Below are 27169 nucleotides of genomic sequence, written 5' to 3'. Positions count from 1 at the left end.
TAACTTTAGCTTCAGGAAAATCGATGGTCTGATATCGTTCAATAACAATCAAATAATCAATTCCCTACCCACCTGAACTAGAAATAGAGGAGACCAGTGAGACAGCTGTTTCATATCTAGTTCTATGCATAAAGATGCAGAGTGACAAAACACTCTCCACAAGAATGTATGACAAGAGGGATGACTTCAACTTCCAGTAGTCAACTTTCCCTTCATGTCGAGCACTATTCTAGCAGCTCCAGCCTTTAGTGTTAAAATTTCACAACTTTTCAGATACAATCAAAGAGTGTCATGTGGCTCTTGCTCGGAAGTTGTTTGATCAAGGTTAAAACATTCAAGGCCTCAGTAAAGCTTTCAAAACGTTTTATGGTAGACATGTGGGAGGCATTCCCAAATTTGACGCACCAGTGAAAAAAATGATGTCCGATGCAATTTCCCTATTTTGATTTGTACCATATATTCCCGTGTTTGTTCAGGTGACCAATTGACTTGCTTTTGCGTGTGTTTGTGCCACCTGTGGGACAGGACAGACTCAACTTTTCGCCAACCCCTGGTATCATTACTATTTGATAGTGCCTGTTTCTATTACAATTTCATGAAAACATTTGTCACTTCCCTCAGTCATATACCTGATAAACAGTTACATGTGTTGTTGTCTAATTTCACAACATTTACTGGCAAATTTCCGTTGCCTAAAACCTTCATATTTCGCGTATCACATCGACTAACCGTTGTATTGAAATGCATGCCTATAATATAGCCTGATCGTCGATACTACAACATAGATTTGGATACGTATTCCATGAAATTCTACTTTATGCTTAAAAGTGTGATATTTAAACATCAAGGGCAACACTTTCAGTACCGATTGCAGAACGTCAACAAAGCGACCTGGAATGAACGATCAGCTGATCTCACCACCTCGCTTCGAATGACCATCTAGTGGTTAACTATACAATATATGCAGTCGTGGTCATCCCTGATGTATCATTCAATCTAGAAACATATATTTCCGAACGTGACAACAGGTAAATGATCGTTTAGGCAACAGGAGATACGGTCCATACTGTTATAGGGGTGACGACTGCACTGGTTAACTGTCTATGGGCGTGATAGTAGCATGTACCGCTAGTATCGTGCATGTCACATGCGTTGTAAGATTAAGGTTGGACCGTCTGGGTCAGCGCACCTAGCAGGTTAGTAAAAGGAAGATGAATTGAAAAAAAATCGGTCATTGCGTAGATCTATGCTCATGATATCATTCCCTGGATTGTCTGGTCCAGACTCGATTATTTACAGGCCGCCGTCACATAGCTGAAATATTGCTGAGTGATACGTTAAACAACAAACTAAGATGAAGAAACAGCATCACAATCTTTTTCCAAATAATAGCTAATATGATAAAATCAATCTTTGGTTACCAGATTCAAGTATTCAAGTTGAACGTCTTCACAGTGACTGAAGGCACCAGAATACGGATCACACCAAGTCTTAATCATCGAATATCTTCCCTTTAACAGGTTCCAGGATTGCAGTAAAATCAGAAGAAGTTAAATCTATCACACACATGCCAGAGATAGATTCACGTCTTTCCATGATCTTCTTAAATATGTCCCCAACATGAAGCATGTGGCTAAGAGTGTAGACACGCCTTGGTATCTGGATCCGAAGAATGTGTTGCGGTTTCGGATTCTCTCTCTCATTGCTCTCATCAAGTTTCAAAATATCATCGATCTGAGCACAACGGATGCCACCTTCGATATACAAAGCGCAGTGAAGAGCAAAGGCTGGATACTGGCAAGTGGGAATATGTGGAAGGCATTTTGCTCCATTGATGTATAGTCCACATCCTATGGGGTCGATGACATGAACGCCAGCCTTCTTCAGAATGTCTCCGAACATGTACGTGCTGTCAACTCGATACTGAAGAAACTTATCATCAATGTTCTCCAATAGACCAACTGTCATGGCCTCCATATCCCTACCCGTCAGTCCTCCATACGTCTTGAACCCTTCTGTTACTGAAAATGGTCATTCCGGGCTTCCGGGCATGTATTGAAATCCCTTCAGAGATTTCACGCAGTCCTCTGACTTCTTGAAGCTGCGTGATGACAAGTATCCCTCATCTGCTTGCATCATCGCTGCCCACTGATGTTGAAACATGGCCCCGGTACCTGAATCAGTTGCAAAATCAAAAGTCACGTGATGACTATCCAGTTTGAATGGATTCGAACTGCTGTCCTTCAGTATTTTTATCCGTGAAGGAAGAACGCAAGGTAAATAACTCCAGCATCAGAGGGACCAGATTGTTGTGAGTGTCCCCACTCATTGGGTCTCAGGTGGTTGTGGAGTGCCCCATGTAACATTGTGTCACATATGGATGTGAGTGTCCCCGTGTAACATTGTGTCACATATGGATGTGAGTGTCCCTGTGTAACATTGTGTCACATATGGATGTGAGTGTCCTTGTGTAACATTATATCACAGATGGTTATGAGTGTCCCCATGTAGCATTGTGTCACAGATGGTTATGAGTGTCCCCATGTAACATTGTGTCACAGATGGTTATGATTGTCACCATGTAACAATGTGTCACGTATGATCGTGAGAGTTTCCGTTTCTAATTGTATTATATACAGTAATAGGTGTTCATATGCAACATATACTGAACCAAATTAAAACTTCAAAATCCTAAAATTTTAACATTTTCACCAGTTATCATTGTGGGCCCTTATTGTTTATTTAAACAGTAATTGCCACGTATTGTCTTCAGATAACACCTGTTTCTGTGCAGGTGAATCGATCAAAATCATGTGCACAGCACTAAAGTGACAAAAGTGGTTTTTCACCTGCAACTGGTCATGTGGCCATAATACCGCACGTGTTTTCAGCAAGACTTGTTAGCAGTCATTAACCAAAAAAGAAAAACACAAGAAAACAAAAGTCTTTACGGCCATTTGTCATGCCACGCCTTTCAAATGTGCAACGTGAATGTGTCATCGGCATGTTGCGGACGGGAACGTCCGTAGCTGAAGTCGCAAGGACGATGGGTTGAAGTCGACGGACTGTTTATGATTTACAGACGCGTCTACAGCAAACGGGTACCACCGCTGATCGCCCTCGGCCAGGTCGACCACGTGTGACGTCACATGCAGAGGATCGTCAGATTGTCTTACGTCACCTCCGTAACCGATTTTTGACGGCTACATCAACCAGAAATGAACTGTTTAGGGGTAGACTGAGTGCGCAAACTGTTCGAAACCGTCTGAGAACTGCTCACCTTCAAGTACGACGGCTATATTCTGACTCAATTACACAGACGTCAACGTCAATTGTGGGCACAGCGACACTTACGATGGACTCAGAGGAATTGGAATCATGTCGTCTTCAGTGATGAATCCCGATTTTATCTGCGATTTGCTGATGGTAGGGCGAGGGTATGGATGCGCCGTCACGAACGTTACGCCCAGTGTTGTGTACAGGAAGTTGACAGATTTCGAGGCGGAAGTGTCATGGTGTGGGGTGCTTTCTGTGGCAATGCAGGTTCCAGGCTTCTTGTCATCCGTGGCAACCTCAAAGCTGCTGCTTACCGCGACCAGGTACTGGCACCAGAACTTCTGCCACACAGCAATTTTGACAAGGAATTTCCTTCAGAATGCGGGAGTCAACGTCATGGACTGGCCGTCAAGGTTTCCCGACCTCAAGCCCTTCGAACACGTCTGGGATGCTCTTGGCAGAAGTCTCCGCACTCTCCGGAACCAACCACAGAATTTGCAAGATCTTGGCATCATTTTGCAGCAACAATGGCGTCGTCTTCCCAATCATGTGTTCACAAGCATCACAAGGTCCATGCGGAGGCGTTGTGTGGCAGTTGTCAACGCACATGGTGGCCATACACGCTACTGAACTTGTGTGCCATCAGATTCTCGTGCTTGGGACTCATGATTTAAACTGTTGATGTTATTACCGAATACCGGAGGTGCTTGGAACAAATTATGGTTACCACCGTTAATTAATATCCTTCTTTGGACATTAATGATTAAAAATTACCTTCTCTGATATATTTGTCCGTTGTATATCATATATGGGATTACTTTTAAAAATGTGAAATTTTTAATTTGACTCGGTATATATTACAGATATTTGGTCTCACATAACATGTGTTCCAGATAGTTGAGTGTGTAGCAGTATGTTGAAATCACTGATTGTCGACCGGACGGCCACAGCGTTAAGGTGTGATTTCCAAATTTGAAACGTGAAGGTTCAACCAGAAAATTCGTTCGTGCAGAAAACAAACTAGTTTGACACCCTCTAGTCATACACCCACGAGTTAGACACCCACAAGTCAGACACCAATTTCTTGGACACCCATCTGTCAGACACCAATTATTAAGACACCCATCAATCAGACAACCACTATTTAGACACCATCTATTCAGATACCCACTAGTTAGACACCCATCAGTCAGACACCCACTAGTCAGATACCCACTATTCACACACCCATCAGCCAGACACATACTACTGAGAAGTCCACTAGGCAGACACCCACTAGATAGACAACCATAAGTCAGACCCCCACTAGTCAGACACCCACAAGTTAGACACCCATCAGTTAGACACCCACTAGTCAGACACCCATCAGTCAGACATCCACTTGTTAGTCACCAATCAGTCAGACACCCACTAGTTAGAGACCCATCAGTCAGTCACACACTAGATGGTCATCCATCAGTCAGACACGCACTAGTCAGACAACCACTAGTTAAACACCCATCAGTCAGACACCCACTATTCAGACACCCATCAGTTAGATATCCACAAGTTAGTCACCATGAGTCAAACACCCACTAGTCAGACAACCACTAGTTAGACACCCATTAGTGAGACACCCACTAGTCAGACAGCCACTAGTTAGACACCCATCAGTGAGACACCCACTACTCAGACCCCAATCAGTCAGACACCCACAAGTTAGTCACCATGAGTCAGACACCCTCAATCAGACACACTAGCTAGACATCCACAAATTAGACACCCGCTAAACAGACAACCACTAGTTAGACACCATCAGTGAGACACACACTACTCAGACACCCATCAGTCAGACACCCACAAGCTAGACACCCCCTTGTCAGACGCCCACTACTCAGACACCCATCAGTCAGACACCCACAAATTAGTCACCATGAGTCAGACAACCACTTGTTAGACACCCATAAGTCACACACCCTATAGTAAGACACTCACTAGTCAGACACCCACTAGTTAGATACCCATCAGCCAGAAACCAACATGTAAGACACCCACTAGTTAGCCACCTACTGCTCAGGCAACCACTAGTTAGACACCCATTAGTGAGACACCAACTACTCAGACAACCACTAGTTAGACAACATCAGTCAGACACCCACAAGTAAGTCACCATGAGTCAGACACCCTCAATCAGACACCCACTAGTCAGACAACCATCAGTCAGACACACTACTTAGACACCCATCAGTCAGACACCCACAAGCTAGACACCCCCTTGTCAGGCAACCACTAGTTAGACACCCATCACTGAGACGCCAACTACTCAGACACCCACAAACAAGTCACCATGAGTCAGACAACCACTAGTCAGACACACACTAGTTAGACACCCACTAGTCAGACAACCACTTGTTAGACACCCATAAGTCAGACACCCACTACTCCTACACCTATCAGTCACACACCCTATAGTTAGACACTCACTAGTCAGACACCCACTAGTTAGACACCCACTAGTCAGACACCCACTAGTTAGACACCCACTAGTCAGACAACCACTACTCCTACACCTATCAGTCACACACCCTATAGTTAGACACTCACTAGTAAGACACCCACTAGTTAGATACCCATCAGGCAGAAACCAACAAGTAAGACACCCACTAGTTAGACACCCATTAGTGAGACACCAACTACTCAGACACCCACTAGTTAGACACCCATCAGTCAGACACCCACTAGTCAGACTCCCATCAATCAGACAACCACTAGTCAGACAACCACTAATCAGATACCCACTAGTTAGACACCCACTTGTTAGACAACCATCATTGAAACACCAACTTGTTGGACACCCATCAGTCAGACACTAAAATGATGGACACCCATCAGTCAAACACCCACTAGTTAGACACCCACTATTCAGACAACCACTAGTTAGGCACCCACTAGTCAGACAACCACTAGTTAAACACCCATCAGTCAGACATCCATTTATTAGACACCCATCAGTAAGACATCCATTTATTAGACACCCATCAGTCAGACACCCACAAATTAGTCACCATGAGTCAGACAGCCACTAGTCAGACATCCACTTGTCAGACACACACTAGTTAGACACCCACTAGTCAGACAACCACTTGTTAGACACCCATAAGTCAGACATCCACTACTCCTACACCTATCAGTCACACACCCTATAGTTAGACACTCACTAGTCAGACACACACTAGTAAGATACCCATCAGCCAGAAACAAACAAGTTAGACACCCACTAGTTAGCCACCTACTGCTCAGGCAACCACTAGTTAGACACCCATTAGTGAGACACCAACTACTCAGACACCCACTAGTCAGACAACCATCAGTGAGACATCTCTCCATCACTATGCTCCAGACGGGACTGCTGTAACATTTGGATTAAATTGCAGTCCTCGGACCTGGTGGTCCTTCGGGATGCCATGAGCTCTACCTACACTACTGCCTGGAACGTAATTCACGCGTGGGTTACATATTGCACACGCGTGTGCCATGCATTGTCGCATTGTCGCATTGTCGCCCTTCGAAAAACAAGCAGAAAGTGTCAAAATTAACCAAAGCCCGACAATGCAAGAATACGACAATGCGACATGTTGCCCATTTGTCGCATCGTCGCGCTTTGAATAATCACTTATATTTTATCAAAGCGTGACAATGCGCCGCATTCAGCAATATTCCAGCTATATGACGGCGGTCTGTAAGTAATCGAGTCTAGACCAGACAATCCAGAGATTGACAACATGAGCATTGATTCGCGCAGTTGGGATCGATGACATGCATCAACCTAGTCAGCGAGTCTGACCACCCGATCCCGTTAGTCATGGATTGCTGAAGACCTATTCTACCTCGGATGTTCACGGGTCTAGAAAAGGCTTTTGAAAGAGCTGATGTGTTGCTGCGTGTTTTTACATATAACTGGATGTAAAACATACGTATGGTTTGGTGACAAGAACGGATCAAAATTGTGAATTATACTCCTCTTCAATACTGCTTGTGTTACAGGCAGGACAAACATACACTTTTCGCGAATATCTGGTGTAATCACCAATTTTCAGTAATCCACCCCATACGTTTTAGTCCTAGTGGAATATTTTTCTTCGGATAATCGAGACGTTAATCTAGCGTTGTCATTTTTTATTAACATGATCTATGTATGATATATATACTCTCCAAAACAAGTAGGGGATCATGAAATATGAATGGTATGATCGGTCGTTAGAAAAAAGATGAGCTGCTGAACACACACACACACACACACACACACACACACACACACACACACACACACACACACACACACACACACACACACACACACACACACACACACACACACACACACACAGAGAGTCACACACACACACAGTCTCACACACACACACACGCACGAACGCACGCACGCACGCACGCACACGCGCACACACACACACACACACACACACATACACATACACACTCACAAACACAAATATTGATCCTATTTATAAGCAAGTACAAAAGCGATCCGGTACGCACGGACACACGCACACAGACACACATTAATCATATTCAAAAGCAAGTATTAAAACACCATACATTAAAAATATTATTCATAGGATAAAGAGCCAGTTCACATTCAGCCAATCAAATGAAATCATACATTCGATACAAAAGTGACAAACGAAAACTTGCTTCGTTTTGTAAAAGCGCGATAATGCAAAATACCCAACATATCATTTTCTAATTTTTAAAATGAAAACATCAATATCATATATATATCTTTTATTTATCATAATGAAATATAATCATGGTAGGATAAAACAACAAAAGCTTTTGACAAAACCGTGCACCAATTAACACTGAAATAACAAAATAGATTTCAGTGATTTTCATATCTTATATTTTCAAAATTGCATTATGACATCTTGTTGATGACATAATTTGTTTGTGCCTGTTTCTTTTACAATTTCATGAAAATATTTCTTACTTCTCTCAGTTATATACTTGATACACGCTTACATGTGTTGCTGTCAAAATTCACAACATTTACTGACGAAATTTCCGTTGCATAAGACGTTTACATTTCGCGTACCGTATCGCCTTACCGCTGTTCGGAAATGTGTGCCTATGACATAGCCTGATCGGCGGTACTACAACTTAGATATGGGTACGTATACTATGAAAATCTACTTAATCTTTAAAAGTGTATTCTTCAAACATCAAGGGCAACACTTTCAGTACCGACTGCAAAACGTCAACAAAGCGATGTGGGATGAACGATCAAGCTGATCTCCTAGCCACGCTTCGAACGACTATCTAGTGATTAACTATACAATATAAGCAATCGTGGTCATCCCTGAATCACTGAAGCAAGGAAAATGTATTTTCAGACATGATAATAGATAGAATATTCAGGTGAAAATATGTACTGTCCATACACCAACGTGACCGTTGCCGATAGAGGCGAAAGCAATACTGGTTAACCGTCTATAGGCTTGATCGTAACGTGCACCGCTACTATCGCACATACCAGTTTAGGTTTGGACCGTCCTGGTCAGCGCACGTAGCGGGAGTTCGTAGATCGATGGTCATGATATCAATCACTGGATTTTTCGGTCCAGACTCGATTATTTACATACCGTCATCACATAGCTGGGATATTGCTGAGTACGGCGTTAAACAACTAAGAAGAATAGCACAACAATCTTTTTTTCCGAATAACAGCTGATATGTTAACATGCGAGGTGTGTTACCAGTTTCAAGCATTTAAGTTGAGCGTCTTCGCCGTAACTGCAGGCGCTAGAATACGGTCCAAACCAAGTTTTAATCATCGAATATCTTCCCTTTAACAGGTTCCAGGATTGCAGTAAAATCAGAAGAAGTTAAATCTATCACACGCATGCCAGAGATAGATTCACGTCTTTCCATGATCCTCTTAAATATGTCCCCAACATGAATCATGTGGCTAAGAGTGTAGACACGCCTTGGTATCTGGATTCGAAGAATGTGTTGCGGTTTCGGATTCTCTCTCTCATTGCTCTCATCAAGTTTCAAAATATCATCGATCTGAGCACAACGGATGCCACCTTCAATATACAAAGCGCAGTGAAGAGCAAAGGCTGGATACTGGCAAGTGGGAATATGTGGAAGGCATTTTGCTCCATTGATGTATAGTCCACATCCTATGGGGTCGATGACATGAACGCCAGCCTTCTTCAGGATGTCTCCGAACATGTACGTGCTGTCAACTCGATACTGAAGAAACTTATCATCAATGTTCTCCAATAGACCAACTGTCATGGCCTCCATATCCCTACCCGTCAGTCCTCCATACGTCTTAAACCCTTCGGTATAGAACATCCTGACGGATGCTTTGTCATAAACATTCTGCTGGTTTGTGGCCAGAAACGCCCCTGTGTTACACAACCCGTCTTTCTTGGCTGAGACATAAACATGGTCGAAGTAGGAGAACATCTTCAGGGCGATATCTTTACAGGACATGAGGCTATATTCCTTGTCGCGTGTCTTGATGAAGTAGGCATTCTCTGCGAACCGACATCCGTCCATTATCAAGGGAATATCAAAGCTGTGACAAATGTTTGATAGGTCTTGGATATTGGACATTGAGACTGGCTGTCCTGCTTGGCCTGTGCTGGCAACAGCCAAAACAACCATTGCACCTTCTGGTCCCATTGTCTCCAGTTCCTCCTTGAGCCTCACACAGTCAATGTTCGCACTGAAGGAATTTTCTGGACTTCCATTGCATGGAAGATCAACAACCTGCAGACCATTGATATCAGCATTTCCACGTGTTGTGGAGAATAAAGTGTTACTGAAAATGGTCATTCCGGGCTTAGACAGAATGGAAAATAATAGACGTTCTACAGCCCTTCCTTGGTGAGCGGGTAGCATGTATTGAAATCCCGTCAGAGATTTCACGCAGTCCTCTAACTTCTTGAAGCTGCGTGATGAGAAGTAGCCCTCATCTGCTTGCATCATCGCTGCCCACTGATGTTGACTCATGGCCCCGGTACCTGAATCAGTTGCAAAATCAAAAGTCACGTGATGACTATCCAGTTTGAATGGATTCGAACTGCTATCTTCCAGTATTTTTATCCGTTCTTCCCTTGTCAGGAATGTGAGGGGTTCCACCATCTTAATGCGGAATGGTTCCATGAATGACATCTGTAATTCAGAAACACAATGCTTTATCCATACAGTGAACACTGTCATATAACGCCTTGAAAACAAATCTAAATTTATAACACATCATGATAAACATTTAAATGTCATGATCACGTGAGTGTGTGAATACTTTTATATACCCCTACATCTGACTGCCCCGACATTATGTTCGTCACAATATCCCAACATCTGATTGCCTCGAGATTCTGTGAGTCACAATATCTCTACATCTGACTGCCCCATGACTCTATCTGTCACAATATCCCTACATCTGACCGCCCCGTGACTCTATCTGTCACAATATCCCTACATCTGACTACCCCTCATATCATTCTTCAATAGTTACTTTTCAGTTTAACAATGTGAATTATGATGTTCACTGTTTACAAATCTCACCTCTTAAAACTGTAATCTAAGTGAGTGTAGTGACGTGAGGGAAGACATTAAGTTGATTAATCCAAGTCACCTGTTTCCCTCTGGAAATAAATGAGATAATATTGGTCACATTACAATGATAGTCTGACTCACAAGGAGACAAGTACATACCTATCCGGACAGTATGTCAGTTCTGTCTTGCAAAATCACGTCCTTTTATTACAAATAGTGTGTCGATGACCTTTACAGAATGGTTGAGTTCAAGCAACGCGTTTTGCTGATACCCCTCCACGCATTGATGGAAGAACACAAAGTATCATGACTTTTAATTAAAACTATTGTGTTAATGACCGTCAAGTATCGTGTGTATAGAAGCGTTTTATGTTGATACCCATGCTTGCACTGAAGGAAGAACACAAGGTAAATAACTCCAGCATCAGAGTGACCAGATTGTTAAGAATGTCCCCACGTAACATTGAGTCTCAGGTGGCTGTGGAGTGCCCCGTGTAACATTGTGTCACATATGGATGTGAGTGTAGCTGTGTAACAGTGTGTCACACATGGTTGTAAGTGTCCCCGTGTAAAATTGTGTCACATATGGATGTGAGTGTCCCTGTGTAACATTGTGTCACATATGGATGTGAGTGTCCCCGTGTAACATGGTGTCACATATGGATGTGAGTGTCCCCGTGTAACATTGTGTCTCAGATGGGTGCGAGTGTCCCCCGTGTAACAATGTGTCACATATGGATGTCAGTGTCCCCCTGTAACATAGTGTCACAGATGGATGTGAGTGTACCCGTGTAACATTGTGTCACATATGGATGTGAGTGTCCCCGTGTAACATTGTGTCACATATGGATGTGAGTGTCCCTGTGTAACATTGTGTCACATATGGATGTGAGTGTCCCTGTGTAACATTGCATCACAGATATTTGTCAGTGTCCCTGTGTAACACTGTGTCACAGATGGTTGTGCGCGTCCCCATGTAACATTGTGTCACAGATGGATGTGAATGTCCTCGTGCATAACATTGTGTCACGGGTGTTTGGGAGTTTCATCATGTAACATTGTGTAACAGATGGTTATGATTGTCACCGTTAACATTTTGTGTAACAGATGGTTATGGTCACTCTGTAACAATGTGTCACATATGATTGTTAGAATTTCCGTTTTGAATTGTATTATATGTAGTAATAGATGTTCAAATGCAAAATATATTACAGATATTTGTTCTCTCATAACATGTGTTCCAGATAGTTTTTCCAAAATTGAAACGTGAAGGTTAACCCAGAAAATTCGTTCGTGCAGAACACAAACTAGTAAGACACCCTCTAGTGATACACCCACGAGTTATACACCCACAAGTCAGACACCAATTTCTTGGACACCCATCTGTCAGACACCAATTAGACAACAGACAGACAAATGTATTCGGTACTTCAGGCCACCGGCCCATAATACAATGGAAATATACTGTACATGTATATATATTTGCATGCTGAGTAGATTTAATAATGAGTCACCGTTCAACACTGTGTTTCCGTTCGATGTTCATGACTTGGGAGAGAGATTTACCTAAGCCTTTTATAATTTGTTCGTTTTCCGCTGACATAAGTCTTATAAAACTCTCCATAGAGGGAGGGGTAAAAGAGTTTCTTCATGCTCTTGAATACTGGTCACAAATCATAAGAACATGGAATTCATCTTCAACATGGTTATGTCCCTTTGAAAAGTTAGACATCCATCAGTGAGACACCAATCAGTCAGACAACCACAAGTTAGTCACCCATCAGTCAGAAAGCAACTGGTTAGACACTCATCAGTCAGACACCCATCAGTGAGACACCTATAAGTCAGCCACACACTATTTAGAAACCCACTAGATAGACAACCATAAGTCAGACACACACTAGTTAGACACTCACTAGTTAGACACCTACTGGTTAAACACCCATCAGTAAGACACAAACTAGTCAGACAACCAGTAGTCAGACAATCACTAGTCAGAAACATATTAGTTTGACACCCATCCTTCAGACAACACTCATTCAGACACCCACTAGTTAGACACCCATCAGTTAGTCACCCATCATCCAGACACCCACTAGTTAGACACTAACTAGTCAGATACCCACTTGTTAGACATCAATTAGTCTGACACCGATTTATAAGACACTCACTGGTAAGTTACCTACTAGTTAGACATTTATCAGTGAGACACCCACTAGTTAAACACCCACCAGTCCGTCACCTACTATTTGGACAGTGACTTATGAGACTGTGAGGTTGGTGCTTTAGAGGACAAGACCCACATCTGTAAGGGAACAGCTTTAGAGCGCTCTACTCAGAGTGGTGAAATGCCATCACAGTCTATGTGCATTTGTCATCACATGTAATGTTTATTCCCATATTGTGAGGTTTTACTTTCCAGTCGGGTTAAATCTGATAAACAGGGATGTTGTAATGTCCCTGAGATTCTATATAATATCCCAGGGATTTTATAAAATGTCCTGGGTATTTTATTAATATAACTTCCGTTCAGATCGCAACATGTAATGAAATGTAAAAACAAATGACAAATGTTTTCTTTACATTCCCGAGGATCGAACTCGCAACTCGCAACTCGCAACTCGCAAGGCTACAGAGGTGTTGATAAGCCTCACTGTTTTTCAGAATGTCCTTTTCAAGATCCGTACGCCAGCAACAGGTATTTTACGCGCGTTTCCTAAGGTTCACGGAAAGTATGTTCGAAACATAAAAATGTTGATAAATGTTGTTTTAAGTTTCTTTTTTCGGTTTATAAGTATGGAAAAACACTTTCCCTCGGTTTCGGTATTAAGAGCATGCCCTGGGGGTCGGGAAAAACCGCGGGGGCATGCTCTGTCTACCAAAACCTCGTGAGCGTGTTTTCTCCAATACTTAACAACCTGTTTCTAAACATCTCTTTTGATCTTCATCAAGTCTGTCTCTGCTTGGATCATCTTCACACAGTTTACACGTGTAATCTTATTTCAATTTTTTTTATAAATGTGTAAAAATAAAGGTAAGCGTTGTCAGTATTGCTGGGGCAAGAACAGTATAATACATCACGTCATGAGCTGCTTCTGTCACTCAAACTTAAAACCTTGGAGTCTCCGTGCTATTCTAGGAAGCCACCATATTCATGGACTAGCCACCATATGTCTCCCATCTCGGGCGACATCAGGAAGCCAGACTCCTCTTGTGCTTCATGTGCAATGTATGTATTTCAACTTATATATTTTTATGTTTTTTTACAAGATTGTAGCATGTTTTCTTATGTATACACAGCAAGGCATAAAGTGTATTAATCCATGAATATTTAGAACGATCTTCCTCATCGGGAATAGCCCACTATAACCCTGAGTTAACAGTGGAGTTGCCGTGCACTCAATCATAAATGTGTTTTGTAGAGCTGTCAATTAATGGGAGCTTACAAACATGTGGCAGCTGCCATAAAAAAAACAGGTTCTTTAATAAATGTCAATGTACTCACGAATGTCCAGTGTTGAGAGCTGGCTTGTAGTTGGTGCTTTCAGATAGGTATCACGTCCAGACAGGGCAGGTTGATACGATGCAAATCAGGTCGTAGAAGGCCTGGAAGCGATCTCGTCTCGCTCTGAAATTGATACAGCCAACCTCTCCCTCACTATGCTCCAGACGGGATTCTGTAACATTTGGATTAGATCGCAGTCCTCAGACCTGGCGGTCCTTCGGGATGCCAAGAACGCTACCTACACTACTGCCTGGAACGTAATTCACGCGTGGGTCACATATTGCACATATATTACGCTTGTGTCATGCATTGTCGCATTGTCGACAACGTGACATTTTGACCATTTGTCGCATCGTCGCGCTTTGAATAATCTCTTATATTTTATCAAAGCGCGACAATGCGCCGCACTCAGCAATATTCCAGCTATATGACGGCGGTCTGTAAGTAATCGAATCTGGACCAGACAATCCTGAGGATGACAACATGAGCATCGATCCACGCAATTGGGATCGATGACATGCATCAACCTAGTCAGCGAGTCTGACCACCCGATCCCGTTAGTCATGGATTGCTGAAGACCTATTCTACCCCGGATGTGTACAGGTCGAAAGGGCTTTTGAAAGAGCTGGTCCAGAAAGGGCTTTATCGTAAAGGGTTAATATCGTAACAATGTGTACTTGAATTTGAAGTACTCTGGTTTCGCCGAAGAACATTGCAACAATGTTATTTTGTCGGTATTTGCCGGCTCTCGGTCACATACGTTTCCCCACTCATACTCAGTTACCCAAAGAAAAATAGTTCTTTGAATATATACAACATAATCTAGAAATATATCAATATATTTTCTTTCTCTGAACAAATTTACAAACAATATTCTGGATAAATCAGATCTTAAAAATAGGTTTCGGGAAGGTGAACAAAAAACATAACATGACCTCGATGCACCAAGGCGAGGTCAACCTTCAAGCGTGGATTTATATATGACGTCACATAAGTTTTTAAAGAGGTACATTTCGAGTCGAACGGGAGCATGAGGATGAAATTTAAACTGCTTTTGAAAATGACGTTTATGGAGCAGTTTTTGAAAACACCCCGACGCTTGAACCTTCTCATGGCACTAGCAAATTGGGAATATCACTGATTTATAAATTTTGTTGCTGGTGTTTGGATAATCGCAAACCAATTCGGACGATGCGGAATGGACTGGTGGGGATTGAACCGAGTGCTCTGAAATGTGTGTGCTTTGTGTTAATTTCAACGTCAGGGTGTGTTATATTTGGAGTTTGGAATTTGTCGCGTGTGCTGTAATACTTTGCTTAGCCGGTGTTTCTTGTCACCTGAGATGGACCTACTGTTTGACCTGATACTAGCTTCATTTCTGTGCCCCGTCACTCCTCATGTGCCGCCGCTTCTCGGCCTAGAATGCACGGAGAAGGTCGGATAACTCAGAAACCGGAACAGTAGATTTCTCGTCTCCGATGACCAATCGATAAAACAGGAAGGTAAGTTTATGGCGTTTTTTTTTTTTTTTAAATTTAAGTTTCATTCCTTAGCTTTTTATGTTTTGTGGTGTCTCAAAATCCCAGATTTTTTCCCCGATACGATAGTAAATCGTGTTTTAGTTTGGGACAGTTTCTGTAACGGCCGAACATTAGATATGCATACTGTCTTTATCGTTTAACATACCGCCCGATTAATGACATGACTTTCATGACACTTAATTGATACATATTGTATTCTGATACCGTGTATATTCGGATATTGATAATGGAAAATCATATTCAATTAATAGGGAATTACTGTTCCTTAACGGACACATGTGGTGCTAAACATATTTCATAAAACATACAAAGTATAGTAAACATCTATTCACAATACATACAAGTTCTGGTAAACAAATATCTAAAACACACATGTTATTGTGTATGATCTTTCATACGTACATAGGAACAATGAACGCTTCATTATTTAAACATACAAGGGACTCGTGCACATGCGCAGTCCAAATATGTCTCCACAATCTTACATTAGTTTGTTAGAGTTAACCATCTATAGAAACACAGACTATCTAGAATATATCACACACATATATATAACATTGGACCAAATGTATCAAATAATAAAACGCTTCTTACCTTAGTAAGAAGAAGAGGAACGATTACAGTCAAGCAGTTTACTGTCAGTGGTGTTGTGTACTGACCAGTGAAGATGCTTGACTTTTATAGTAATCGCCTCGTATATTTTGACTTTGAGTGATTCCCGAGTCAATGAATTGTGCATTGTTTTTATCTAATTCTTGACCGATGATACGTCACGAGGTAATGATGCTGCATTATTACATAATATTAACTTCGACCTCTGGACAATAGAATTCACTCAGCGCGATGGGTTTGATGGATATGTCCATCTCACATCACTTTAGCCTGCTATGTAGCTGTCAGTGTTCAGTGTGACACGTGAACGTCTACAAGATTTAATTGCTTGTTGATATGTTGTAGGTAATGAAACCTTTATGAATATTTTAATTCCATTTATATTTAGTTGATAATTATATCAGAAAACGCTAATATTTACATAACATATTGGAACAATATTGAGTGTATTTTATACTGGTATATTTTCCCTCATGTGTGTTTTAGCTTTTGGCCTCAAAAGCTGAACTAAATAACATGTTAAACAAATGACATATTGAATTTAAGACATATGGAATATGTACAAACATACATATATAAAGGCGTGGTGATTAGTACTGTAATGGGTTCAGTATTCACATGTCTGGATACATTTTGTCACTGATAATCCAGCACGGTGAAGAATCTTTGATGTACAACTAGAATGTTGGCTTGAAAGGGTTGCTTCAAGACTGTCTTCAATGTTTTACCAGAAAGTAATGGTACATTTTGGAGTAGAATTTATTAATATGCTTTTACCCGAAAATTTGTTTTCAATTTTGAATCCTGGCCTGTTAAGAGAAAGGGTCGGCCAAAACGTTCCAGTAAGGGATAAATTATCGATGGTAATAGGGTGTGTCAGATGCCAATATGACGGACAGAGGGACAGTTTGATTATAGGGATAATAACACACGCAGAACCTGTGGTGATATCCAAATGTAGCTCAGTGGTGTGGGAACGCTTCTTAATCAATTTCGAAATGAACAGAAGAAGTACAAGTGTAAGAAACCAACCAACAATGATGGTAAGGGGAAGGCATAGTCTACACCAATGTAGACTGGTGAGGGGGGAGGGGGCGTGGTCTCAAATGAATATTTAAAGGATAGAACGGTCGGATCTCCCAAGGCTTTGGCAGATGGAGTTTGTGTAAACAGTATTATCATTGCTGTAAGAGCGCGCAATCTTCAAAACATCCAAAAACTGATAATGGATAATACACATACCATGAATAAGGAAGCATAGGAAATCATAGATTTACAATCTAACCATGACGTTTGTACGTTTATTTGACCATCCAATAAGGGTTCAGTAAGTGTTTGGAGAATGGGTTGGTCCTTTTTAGCGCTCTCAGCCACACGTCTGAGATTGAGGTGACTATTATGGTCATTAGCTATGATGTTCGAAAAATTGTGTGAATAAATGTGAAAGTCTGGAATTTCAACTTTGAAAGGAGATAGGTAGGTGGTGGTTCCTGTAAGTGATTCTAATGTATTGTCCTCAAAGAAATGTTGTAGCAAGGCCAAATTGACTGGATGAGAAGGAGTAACAGTGTCACTTGCGTTACTGCATGAATTAAGACTTGCAGGAATAAATTGTGATTGGGTAGATAGCGCACATCGACATGGAATGGACAATATGCAGAAATTACAACCTTTTACCATGTTTAAACCTGACTCGCAGTCCAATGAAATTAGAGGAACATGATAAACTAGTACTTTGGAAGGGGATATTTGAATAAAATTAGACTGGTAGTGATGAGAAAACGGAAGTTGCAAAACTGTTTAACATATTTTACCCTGTTATGAAACAAGGACATAACACAGGACGACTGGGTGTTAGGTATCAAGGCGAGATTGAAAGGACATTGTAATTGTTTGAATCCTTGACACTGGGAAAGATGTTTGTATGTTAAGGGAACATGATATTGACCCTCTGAAGAAATAGCTAAACATTTGGGTAAATCTAAAAGTTGGGTAGCATGAGCTGAAGTGGAGTTAATGGGAACAGGAAGAGAAATAATTGGTAATTGGTAATTTCATAGCTGAGATGGGGAATATAAATATATAAGTTCTTGTGGTGTCGAGAAAAGATGAAGTCAGCCTGTGAATAATAGTAGTTTGTGTTTTGGTGCATCAGTGTTTTGTATTTGTCATGTATAATGGCAGTTATTTGCCGAATACTGTGTCTCATGTCCTGTGGTTAACGTTGTACAAGGAGTGGAGAAAGTTTTCCTTTTGCTAGATCTTGTACACCTGAACTAAGCTGGTAGAGTTGTTGTTTTAAATGTGATGATTGCATCATGTGTTTGGTAAGCAGAGAAGACATGAATACGTTTTCAGCTTGAAGGATCGAAAGAGCTGCATTTACCGAATATGTGATATTAGATAATTCGTCGTGGTTTTGTTCCATACCACGAATAATATTTTGGAACCTGTTATCAACTGATGCCATAAACGATGAAAGATGTTCTGAATGTTGACTTAAAGCATTGGTGATACGAGAACGATCCTTTGTAAGGGCATTGATGTGTTCAGCTAAAACTTTTACATCGTCAAGTGTGGCTTGAAAGCGATCAAGACAGATCACCTATAAAAGAAAATATAGCACGTTTAGTTTTGCTAGGTGATGGAAAGGTTGTGTGTGGAACCAATGTATGCACAAGTTTGACTGTTTCATTGAGTGTTGTCATGACATCGGTTTGAATTGAGTGTACAATCGTGTTAACACTGTTCAATGCGGTACATTTATGTGATTCGGAATTTCATTTTGGACGCATTGGCATGTGAACATATTCTGGGAGGGGCAGTTCAAACGTATGAAGCCATTGTAACACAATGTAACATATGGATGAGTAAGGACTGGTTTGAAGACGATACCATAGTTCAGTCTCTGGACGATATCTGGAGTTGAGGAAACCGCAAATAGGAGAAGCATACTCAACAGTAGCAAGAAGTAGATCCACAGTGGTCCTGGAAGTGCCAAAGAGAAAAAAAATGATGTAGCTGTCTCATGGGTAGGGGTGAGGTTAAGCGGCCAACAATACCTTCTAGCACTTTTATAGCAAGACAGCACTACAATAATTTCCCTGGACAAAAGGGGGAAGAGAGGGATGAAATGGCACTATGATGTATGTGCTCATACGAAAAAAATTAAAATAGTATACCAGGTGTGGAATACTATATCTCTGTGATCTATTTCTTTGTAAAGTATGATTTCCGTGGTCGTTTCCCCTTTTACCTGACATGGTCTTTGAGCTGTGGAATTGTCGTTTGGCATACTCACCAACATGCGAATCTGGTTCCAATGAGGTGGTCCCATCCTCTTTCCATTTCACATGGTACATTCTTGTACCATTCACCCATTTCGATGACAAGATCTTATCGACTTCAAAATAGTCAGATGATTGAAATTGATCTTTTTCACCTGACCGTTGTTGTCCTTGATCTGTTTGGTTGGGTCCTTGGCTGGTTTCTTGCTTTTTCTGATTGTTGGTTTGTGTCTTGTTGTGGTCGGGATCTGTGTTGTTCGTTTTGTGCTTGTTCTTGGTAGTGATGTTCTAGGTCTGTTGCCTTTTCTGGCCACCATCCATATCATTTATCAGGGCCCACTGATCGAAGTTGTTGAGCCAGGTTGTGGCACAATCTTGTCCCTTGCCATGAAATTCAGGCAGTGTCTGCAGGGCGAATACAGTGGCCATGTTGGTGTGATTAGGTCTCCTTTGTAATTGTAGCGGCTGGTTAAGCCAAAAGTGTTGTGGGTGTTCTTGTTCTTGTTCTTGTAGCTGTTTTTGTAGATGTTCTTGCCCTTCTTGTTATACTTGTGGTTGTTCTGGTTCTTCGTGCAGTTGTTCTTGTTGGAGTTGTGCTTGTGGTGGTTCTAGTTGTGTTAGCTTGGTATGTGATTGTTCTAGTTCTTCATAGTGTCCCTATATCTGACCCTCCCGACATTCTTTCAGTCACAGTGTCCCAACATCTGACTGCCCCGACATTCTGTCAGTCACAGTGTCCCCACATCTGACTGCCCCGACATTCTGTTCGTCAAAGTATCCCTACAGCTGACTGCCCCGACATTCTGTTCATCACAATATCCGTACATATGACTGCCCCGACATTCTGTCAGTCACTGTGTCCCTACATATGACTGCCCCGACATTCTGTTCGTCACAGTGTCCCTACATATGACTGCCCCGACATTCTGTCAGTCACTGTGTCCCTTCATCTGACTGCCCCAACATTCTGTCAGTCACACTGCCCCCACATCTGACTGCCCCGACATTCTGTCAGTCACACTGTCCCTACATCTGACGGCCTCGTAATTCTGTCAGTCACAATATCCCTACAGCTGTTCATCACAATATCCGTACATATGACTGCCCCGACATTCTGTCAGTCACTGTGTCCCTACATATGACTGCCCCGACATTCTGTTCGTCACAGTGTCCCTACATATGACTGCCCCGACATTCTGCAAGTCACAGTGTCCCTACATCTGACTGCCCTGACATTCTGTCACTCACAGTGTCCCTACATCTGACTACGCCAACATTCTGTCAGTCACAGTGTCACCACATCTGACTGCTCCGACATTCTGTCACTCACAGTGTCCCTACATCTGACTACCCCGACATTCCGTCAGTCACAATGTCCCTATGTCTGACTGCCCCGACATTCCGTCAGTCACAGTGTCCCTATGTCTGACTGCTCCGACATTCTGTCACTCACAGTGTCCCTACATCTGACTACGCCAACATTCTGTCAGTCACAGTGTCACCACATCTGACTGCTCCGACATTCTGTCACTCACAGTGTCCCTACATCTGACTACCCCGACATTCCGTCAGTCACAATGTCCCTATGTCTGACTGCCCCGACATTCCGTCAGTCACAATGTCCCTATGTCTGACTGCTCCGACATTCTGTCAGTCAAAGTGTCCCTACAACTGACTGCCCCGTAATTCTGTCAGTCACAATATCCCTACTTCTGACTGCCCCAAAATTATGTTCATCACAATATCCCTACATCTGACTGCCCCGACATTCTGCAAGTCACAGTGTACCTACATCTGACTGCCCCGACATTCTGTCACTCACAGTGTACCTACATCTGACTGCCCCGACATTCTGTCAGTCACAATATCCCTACTGCCCCTCATATCAGTCTTCAATAGTTACTTTTCAGTTTAACAATGTGAATTACGATGTTCACTGTTTACAAACCTCACCTCGTAAAACTTTTATCTCAGTGAGTGTAGTGACGTGGTGGAGGACAGTAAGTTGATTAATCCAAGTCACCTGTTTCCCTCTTGAAATAAAAGTGATAATATTGGTCACATTACAATGATAGTCTGACTCACAAGGAGACAAGTACATACCTATCCGGACAGTATGCAAGTTCTGTCTTGCGAAATCACGACCTTTAATTACAAATAGTGTGTCGATGACCTTCACAGAATGGTTGAGTTCAAGCAACGCGTTTTGCTGATACCCATGCACGCATTGATGGAAGAACGCAAAGTATCATGACTTTTAATTGAAACAATTGTGTTAATGACCGTCAAATATGGAGTGTAAAACAACTTTTTATGTTGAAACCCATGCAGGGAAGAACGCAAGTTTAATAACCCAAGTATCAGAGAGACAAGATTGTTGTGAGTGTCCCCACTTAACATTGGGTCTCAGGTGGTTGTGGAGTGCCCCGTGTATAACATTGTTTCACTGATTGTTGTGAGTGTCCCCGTCTAACATTGTGTCACAGATGCATGTGAGTGTCCGCGTGTAACATTGTGTCACAGATGGTTGTAAGTGTCCCCGTGTAACATTGTCTCATACATGGTTTTGAGTGTTACCTTGAAACATTGTGTCACAGATGGTTGTGAGTGTTCTTGTATAACATTTTGTCACAGATGGTTGTGAGTGTTATCTTGAACATTGTGTCACCGATGGTTGTGAGTGTTACCTTGTAACTTTGTGTCACAGATGGTTGTGAGTGTCCCTGTGTAACATTGTGTCAGAAATAGTTGTAATTGACCCTGTGTAACGTTGTGTCACAGTTGGTTATGACTGGACACATGTGGCATTGTGTCACAGATGGTTGTGAATGTTCCCGTGCAACTTTGCATCACAGATGGTTGTGAGCGCCCCCATGTAACATTGTGTCACAGATGGTTGTGCGTGTCCCTGTGTAACCTTCTGTCAGAAATGGTTGTAAGTGTCCCCGTGCAACATTGTGTCGAAGTTGGTTGTGTATGTTCTCGTGTAGCTTTGTGTCACAGATGGTTGTGGGCGTCCTTGTGTAACTGTGTCACAGATGGTTGGGAGCGTCCTGGTGTAACATTGTATCACAGATGGTTGTGAGTGTCCCCGTGTAACATTGTGTCACAGATGGTTGGGAGCGTCCCGGTGTAACATTGTGTCACAGATGGCAGTGAGTGTCCCTGTGTAACTTTGTGTCACATATGGTTGTGAGCGTCCCTGTGTAAAATTGTGTCACAGATGGTTGTGAGTGTAATCTTGAACATTGTGTCACAGATGGTTGTGAGCGTTCCCGTGTAACATTGTGTTACAGATTGTTATGAGTGTTACCTTGTAACATTATGTCACAGATGGTTGTTAGTGTCCCTGTGTAACATTGTGTCACAGATAGTTGTGAGCGTCCCCGTGTAACATTGTGTTACAGATGGTTATGACTGTCCCTGTGTAACATTGTGTCACAGATGGTTGTGAGTAGGTTTACAAATGTAGGTTTACATTCAGAAAAGTTATACCTATCAGTTAGAGATCCATAAGTGAGACACCTACTAGTTAGACATCCATTAGTCAGGCACCCGCTAGTTAGTCACCCACTAGTCAGACACCCATCAGTCACACATCCACTAGTTAGACTCCCATTCGATAGATACCCACTACTTGGAGACCCATCAGTCAGACACACCTTAGGTAGTGGCGAGTCTGGCGATGGTGTACTTGAAGCAGCCCTTGATCCTGGCAACGTGCTCCTGCGTCGCTCCCATTTGCAACATGCCAAATGCTGTTTGGCACATTTGTTGACAACTGACGGCCATTATTTATTTGGTGTCGTTTCTTTTGCCCATTAGTTTTCACAGGGTCTTCTGTGCCTGTCAAAGATGTCATTTTCCATTTTTTTTAAATTTAAAAAATACCAATATAATAAATGTATATATCTTTTATTTATCATATTGAAATATAATCATGGTAGTTTTTGACAACAGACAGCAACCATTCACCCACAACATCTTTTGATACACCGTGCACCAATTAACCTAATTTAACTTAATCTTCAGGAAAATCGATGATCTGATATCGTTCAATAACAATCAAAAAGCCAATTCCCTTCCACTGGTTTACCCACCTGAACTAGAAATAAAGGAGATCGGTGAGACCGCTGCTTCATATCTAGATCTATGCATAAAGATTCAGAGTGACAAAACGCTCTCCACAAGAATGTATGACAAAAGGGATGATTTCAACTATCCAATAGTCAACTTTCCCTTCATGTCGAGCAATATTCCAGCAGCTCCAGCCTTTGGTGTTTACAATTTCCTTGTTTTGATTTGTACTGTATGTTCCCATATTTTTGTCAGGTGAACAGTTGAGATACCTTTTGCATGTGTTTGTGATGAGTGCCACCGTTGGTGTAGGATACGCTCAACTGTTCGCCAACACCTGGTATCATCACTATTTGATAGTGATTCATAAACACATGCTCATGATATAGTTGATCACATAATTTGAAAAATGTGTCACCTCCCTCATGCTCATGATATCAATCACTGGGTTGTCTGGTCCAGACTGGATTATTTACAGGCCGCCGTCACATCTCTGGAATATTGCTGAGTGCGACGTTAAACAACAAACTAAGACGAAGAAATAGCTTCACAATCTTTTTCCGAATAATAGCTTCAAGCATTCAAGTTGAACGTCTTCCCAGTGACTGAAGGCCCCCGAATACGGTCCAAACCAAGTTTTACTCATCGAATATCTTCCCTTTAACAGGTTCCAGGATTGCAGTATAATGAGAAGAAGTTAAATCTATCACACGCATGCCAGAGATAGATTCACGTCTTTCCATGATCCTGTTAAATATGTCCCTAACATGAAGCATGTGGCTAAGAGTGTAGACACGCCTTGGTATCTGGATCCGAAGAATGTGTTGCGGTTTCGGATTCTCTCTCTCATTGCTCTCATCAAGTTTCAAAATATCATCGATCTGAGCACAACGGATGCCACCTTCAATATACAAAGCGCAGTGAAGAGCAAAGGGTGGATACTGGCAAGTGTGAATATGTGGAAGGCAGCATTTTGCTCCATTAATGTATAGTCCACATCCTATGGGGTCGATGACATGAGCGCCAGCCTTCTTCAGGATGTCTCCGAACATGTACGTGCTGTCAACTTGATACTGAAGAAACTTATCATCAATGTTCTCCTATAGCCCAACTGTCATGGCCTCCATATCCCTACCCGTCAGTCCTCCATACGTTTTGAACCCTTCTGTACAGAACATCCTGATCGATGCTTTGTCGTAAACATCCTGCTGGTTTGTGGCCAGAAACGCCCCTGTGTTACACAGCCCGTCTTTCTTGGCTGAGACATAGACATGGTCGAAGTAGGAGAACATCTTCAGGGCGATGTCTTTACAGGACATGAGGCTATATTCCTTGTCGCGTGTCTTGATGAAGTAGGCATTCTCTGCGAACCGACATCCGTCCATTATCAAGGGAATATCAAAGCTGTGACAAATCTGTGACAGGTCATGGATATTGGACATTGAGACTGGCTGTCCTGATTGGCCCGTGCTGGCAACGACCAACACAACGATTGCACCTTCTGGTCCCATTGTCTCCAGTTCCACCTTGAGCCTCCCACAGTCAATATTCGCATTGAAGGAATTTTCTGGACTTCCATTGCATGGAAGATCAACAACCTGTAAACCATTAATATCAACATTTCCACGTGTTGTGCCGTATAAAGTGTTACTGAAAATGGTCCTTCCGGGCTTCGACAGAATCGAAAACAAGAGACGTTCTACAGCCCTTCCTTGGTGAGCAGGTAGCATGTATTAAAACCCCGTCAGAGATTTCACGCAATCCTCTAACTTCTTGAAGCTGCGTGATGACAAGTAGCCCTCATCTGCTTGCATTATCGCTGCCCACTGATGTTGACTCATGGCCCCGGTACCTGAATCAGTTGCAAAATCAAAAGTCACGTGACGACTATCCAGTTTGAATGGATTCGAACTGCTATCTTCCAGTATTTTTATCCGTTCTTCCCTTGTCAGGAATGTGAGGGGTTCCACCATCTTTATGCGGAATGGCCCCATGAATGACATCTGTAATTCAGAAACACAATGCTTTATCCATACAGTGAACACTGTTATATAACGCCTTGAAAACAAATATATAACACATCATGATAAACATTTAAATATCATGATCACGTGAGTGTGTGAATACTTTTATGTCATGAAAAACGTGGAAAATGAAACACAATGTGTTCGGCTGCCACTGTTTATTTGTATTTGAGTACAGTCTAAAGTCTAAATCTAAATAACAAGCAAAATCCTTCCATGTATATTCACACTTTCCCGATCCCTCTTTCACTTTACGTGACATCAATAGAAGTCAGAATATCCCTACATCTGACTGCCCCGTGACTCTGTCTGTCACAATATCTTTACATCTGACTGCACCAAGATTCTGTTCGTCACAATACCCCTACATCTGACTGCCCCAGGATTCTGTCAGTCACAATATCCCTACATCTGACTGCCCCGTGATTCTGTCAGTCACAATACCCCTACATCTGACTGCCCCGATATTCTGTTCGTCACAATACCCCTAAATCTGTCTGCCCCGACCTTCTGTCAGTCACAATATCCCTACATTTGACTGCCCCGAGATTCAGTTCGTCACAATACCCCTACATCTGACTGCCCCGACATTCTGTTCGTCACAATACCCCTACATCTGACTGCCCCAAGATTCTGTTTGTCACAATACCCCTACATCTGAATGCCCCGACCTTCTGTCATTCACAATATCCCTACATCTGACTGCCCTGTGACTCTGTCTGTCACAATATCCTTACATCTGACTGCCCCGACATTCTGTTTGTCACAATATCCCTACATCTGACTGCACTTCATATCAGTCTTCAATAGTTACTTTTCAATCTAACAATGTGAATTAAGATGTTCACTGTTTACAAACCTCACCTCGTAAAAGTGAGTGAGGTGACGTGGTGGAGGACAGTAAGTTGATTAATCCTGTTTCCCTCTTGAAATGAAAGTGATAATATTGGTCACATTACAATAATAGTCTGACTCAAAAGGAGACAAGCACATACCTAGCCTGACAGTATGTAAATTCTGTCTAGCGAAATCACGACCTTTAATTACAAATAGTGTGTCGATGACCGCCACAGAATGGTTGAGTTCAAGCTGGTACCCATGCACGCATTGATGGAAGGACGCAAAGTATCGCGACCTTTAATTAAAACTATTGTGTTAATGACCGGTGTATGGTGTTTAAAACAACGTTTTACGTTGACACCAATCATGCGCTGAAGGAAGAACGCAAGGTAAATAACTCCAGCATCAGAGAGACCAGATTGTTGTGAGTGTCCC

At 42.1% G+C, this 27169-nt stretch overlaps 2 pseudogenes; both read right to left on the bottom strand.

The window, feature by feature from the left end:
• Positions 1-9099: 9099 nt before the first annotated feature.
• Positions 9100-10558, bottom strand: LOC139442584 (tryptophanase-like; annotated as a pseudogene).
• A 13950-nt stretch (positions 10559-24508) lies between these two features.
• LOC139442535 (tryptophanase-like) lies at positions 24509-25964 on the bottom strand (annotated as a pseudogene).
• Positions 25965-27169: the final 1205 nt, after the last annotated feature.

Source organism: Haliotis cracherodii, unplaced genomic scaffold, assembly GCF_022045235.1.
Source record: "Haliotis cracherodii isolate W230 unplaced genomic scaffold, xgHalCrac1.p SCAF_5, whole genome shotgun sequence".
Taxonomy (NCBI): Eukaryota; Metazoa; Mollusca; class Gastropoda; order Lepetellida; family Haliotidae; genus Haliotis; species Haliotis cracherodii.
This window is presented reverse-complemented; position numbering and strand designations above follow the sequence as displayed.